The 4,301-nt window shown below is 34.3% G+C and overlaps 1 long non-coding RNA gene across 4 annotated transcripts; it reads right to left on the bottom strand.

Moving 5' to 3' along the window:
* Positions 1–362: 362 nt before the first annotated feature.
* LOC110927359 lies at positions 363–2,962 on the bottom strand. 4 transcript variants are annotated; one of them, XR_004884951.1, is made up of 8 exons: positions 2,791–2,962; positions 2,611–2,699; positions 2,333–2,403; positions 2,106–2,204; positions 1,501–1,986; positions 1,316–1,384; positions 948–996; positions 363–617 (listed from the first exon to the last, which is right to left on the bottom strand). It is a non-coding gene; the product is annotated as an uncharacterized LOC110927359 (long non-coding RNA). The 4 variants fall into 4 exon arrangements; XR_002585607.2 differs by having other exon boundaries at positions 2,611–2,708; positions 2,791–2,961; XR_004884952.1 differs by lacking the exon at positions 2,333–2,403 and having other exon boundaries at positions 2,611–2,708.
* Positions 2,963–4,301: the final 1,339 nt, after the last annotated feature.

Genomic DNA, 4,301 nt, shown 5'->3' with positions numbered 1-4,301 from the left:
CAAAAATGACCTATTAACTTTTACGAAGTCAAAAACTTAAAAGGAGCTCAAAATAAACAATCTCAAACACCAACATTAAGTGGACACAAGTCTAAACAACATTGCATCAACACTTTTCATCGCCTTAGTCAACACGTCTATCTCATATCTTAGCAATTGAATAAGGTTTAACGTATTAATCTGACAAAGCTAACCTTTAGTGAACAAAATTAGACAAAGTGAAAAATAAGCAGCGCTCTTTAAGTGATCGAAGGAAAAACAAATGTTAATAGTAAACAACCACAAAGTGATAGAATGTTAAAACGATCAAAGGAAAAACGAATGTTAATGGTAAACCACAAAGTGATGAATGTTAAAACTGGTAAAGGAATAATAAAATTGGTAAACTACTGAAATATGAATAGTATCACCATCATTTTCATGCAAAAGTAAATGGTAGACAAAAGAAATCTCTCCACTCTAGTATCACAAGGCATTTGCCATTTGAATTCACATATTAGAAAAAAATGACTTCACCGACAATGATATACACACAACATCCGGATGAGCAAACACCTTTGTCCAAGTTTCATCAATAAGCTTCCATATTTCAACGGCATGCTTATAGACAATTAAAGCTACAATATAGAAATATATGTTAATAATGATAGAAAAATATTTAAAAAAGATAAATAAATAACCATTGTCTCCCAATTTATTGCCTTCAACAACTTTATATATATGTTAATCATTTCATAATAGGTCAATAAGACATCAAATCTTCTATGAAATTTCAAAATGACAGACTAAATTCACATGTGGAATAATGCTCTCTAGTATACTGTCTATGCAGGAGATTATTTTGGTCAAAAACTCAAAAAAAAAAAAAAAAAAAAAAAAAAAAAACAGGATTGTGGCGGCCATAACACGTAGAATCGCGTCCATGATAGTTTAAACAAAATGCTCACCTATGTGTATTGACATGATCATTGTAGTTTCCATGAGCTGATTCCCAATCTACAAATGAAGATAGAAGCTTGACAAAAACACGACACGTCTGAAAGTACCATACAATACTAACTTGTTTATATTTAGAAACTACCTAAAAGGTAAAAAGAAAAATTAAAGATCATTAGTATCTTGATTTAGACTTATGATACTAACCCGTTTGACCCGTCTGTACCAGTAGTAGATCGGTTAGATGACCTGTCCGATTTTATAATATTGCTAATGCTAATAATCCTTTATAATACAATACTGATTGGTATTTTTCATTTAGTTTACCTTAATGCAACAAAAAGCATAAAAAATAGTTTAATAGAATAAATAAACTAACCCTCTCAGCAAGGCAAGCAACACTCTCCTTTTGATGTTGTGAGGGTGAAATAACCGGAAGATGTTCAACCTGATTTATTCGAAGCAAAAAAAAAATGATATTGATTACTTTAAATTCTTGGAACAATGAATATTCAACAGATTGAAGTTTTAAAAACTAAACTATCTTCAAGTTAAGCATACTACCTCCATGAAACTGTGGAACTGTTAAAAATCATATTAGCAAGCAACAATTAAAATTAAAGTGTAGCAATCAAGGTATCAAATTATTAAACTCGCATGAGAAAATCTATCCAAAACCATAATTTCTCCACTAGGTTTTATATCTGTACTTGCTGTTGCTGCAAGGCATTCCATAACAAATGAGCATTTGGGAGCCATAATTTTACATGTAACCGAACACTCTGTACAAAGTCAGAACTAAGACCGTGGGTTGGGGCGGCGGTTGCCAAGCAACGCTGGCTAGACCACACCACACCCCTTGTTTTGAATATTATCTTGTGGATCCCACACTCGCCAGCAATGCCCCCAACCCAAGCCCCTCCATAACCCGTAGTCTAAGTAAGCTGAAAGAAACTTTATAATAAAAAGAGTAAACTGCCAAAATAGTCCTTGAAGTTTAGTCACGGTGTGAAAGCCTTCATCTCTACCTCATTTTGTTTTGTAGTTACCCTAGTGATACAAAGATGAAAATGAGTTGGTCAGAATAAGCTAAACAAAAATGGATAACCAAAACAACAGAAACAAAATCTAAAATATTGAATCATAATCATAATGGAAAGAGGGGAAACCTGGATATGATAAGGGGATTTGAGGAAACAATTTCCTTGGCTTTGGAGAAAACCATTTTGGTTTCTTCTGCTCAAGGTTTCAAACATTTCTAATGAAACCTGCACATGCCAAAAAAAACCCCAAATTCAAACCCTAACAAAACTAAAAAAAATCGAAATAGAAGTCATTGATTTCCTTTATGATTATTAGATCATCAATTAACAATTCAGTGCATTGAAATTCAAACCTTAAGCATGACCAATCGAACTCAATCATTGAATTTAGGGGTGATTTTTGTAACAACAATTGGAAGAACATCTGCCAAAAAGAAGCAAAAAGGGTTTAAAATCGTAAACCAAATAACCTTCGACACAGAAACTTCATCTTAAGAAGCCAGAAATTAGAAATAGAAAATCTTTAATATACTCATGTAGTCTAGAAAACACCTCAATATCATCACGCCTCCTCAAGTCGTCACCAAAAATCTTATAAAGAAAAACAGTTTCGAACTAAGATCTCACTTACCTTGAACTCATGGGTATGGCCCTAGACCAATTAAATCGACCCCTGCTCACTCCTTCAATCGTAGGGACATGTCTACCATCTTCATTCACCTAATTTTTCTGTTTGATTTGGCAATTCAGATTAATTGGAGAGATGAGACGACAAATTTATAGGTGGGTGAGAAGAACAGATTCAACAGACCAAAAATTACGGGAGCGTGGGGAACCGTCGTCAACTGCTTGCAAGCGTAAACTGAATTTGAGAGCACTACCAGGTTTCTAGGAGACTGATGGAAGTTGTGGGGATAATGGGCAGAGAAAGATGGAAGTAACCACCACCGCAAACAACTGCCCGGAACTGCCACAACATCAGTTTTTTTTTTTTGGAGTTTAAACGGCCTAGATTTAATCTCAGCATAATCGAACGGATGATATTGATTTCAAAGATAACTGTCACTTAATGGGTTCCATATATATATATATAATTATTTTTTAGTATATTTTGTTTTCCTTTATAACTTTTAACTTGCTATGTTTTATAAAATTCTGAGTATATTGTTGCGATGTGCCTATTATTATCTACATATCAATATATTTTTTCTGTAACCGATGTGGTTAGTAATATACAAGGAATCGAAACGCAAACGTACATATTATCAAAGTTATATCACATTTAGTCTTTTTTTAATAGGTCATGTTGTTTACCATTTACGTTATTCTAATGATATAATATAATGTCTTATAAAATTATGAATATACCATTATGACAAACTTAGTTTCGTTTAAATTCAAACGAGTCATGTATAATTAATTATTTTGTTCTTTAACGTGACGTCGAATTGATATTGTTCGAACAACTTCGGTAGCGGTACATCTATTCCTTTTTTAAGGTTTATGATATAAATTCCGGTTAAAATGGAGTTGTATTCGCAATGGAGTACTTTTATGTATCATGTGCTATAACGAGTGTCAATACCTTGATGAACCAAACCGATATCATCCCAACAATATTTGTATCACGTCAATTCTGGCCGGAAAACATCGATATCAGTGTTCGTACTATTAGAACTATCACTGATATTGGGCTTTATGGTTTTTGATCGTTGCAAAATGTATGTTGATATCCTTTTGAACATGTTATGGCTTTATGTTTTGGGTTGTGGTGTCGAGTGTTGGTACGTACCGTACGGTTATCATAATTAATCGAACTAATATCGAGTGAATTCCAAAGGAATTCCACTAGTTAATTTATATTAATTGTGATGACTGCAACATTAGGCTACAAGGTATGGTGATGGTCCTCTAAGGGAGGATGATCCGCCACGTAGGCGCCACGTCATAGTCCTCCCAAGGATGCTCCATCCCTCAAAAGTAGAGGGTATGGGAGGATGGTCCTAGTCATAGTCCTACCACCATTTTTATGTTTTTTTTAATCTTCTACTTTTTTTAACATTTAACAAATAAATTAACACAATATTTTCATGTCCATGATCTCCCCTAGTATACTGACCTTGCCAGGCAACTGGGCAGTTCTGCCACGGCCAGTGCATGCAATCAATGCTCCCGAGCATTCTTGGGAAACCATGTCTCTGTTCGTGTGCTTGATATAATTTTTGAACGTCGTTTGCGTTCGGTTTCCGCAGGTATCGCTTGCTATACAATTTGACAACCCATTGGCAAAACTTGTGCAAACATAGACGTGCGGTTCTATCA

Source organism: Helianthus annuus, chromosome 2 (genome assembly GCF_002127325.2).
Source record: "Helianthus annuus cultivar XRQ/B chromosome 2, HanXRQr2.0-SUNRISE, whole genome shotgun sequence".
NCBI classification, from domain to species: Eukaryota; Viridiplantae; Streptophyta; class Magnoliopsida; order Asterales; family Asteraceae; genus Helianthus; species Helianthus annuus.
The sequence above is the reverse complement of the archived record's forward strand: the minus strand, read 5'-3'. Positions and strand labels throughout refer to the sequence as shown.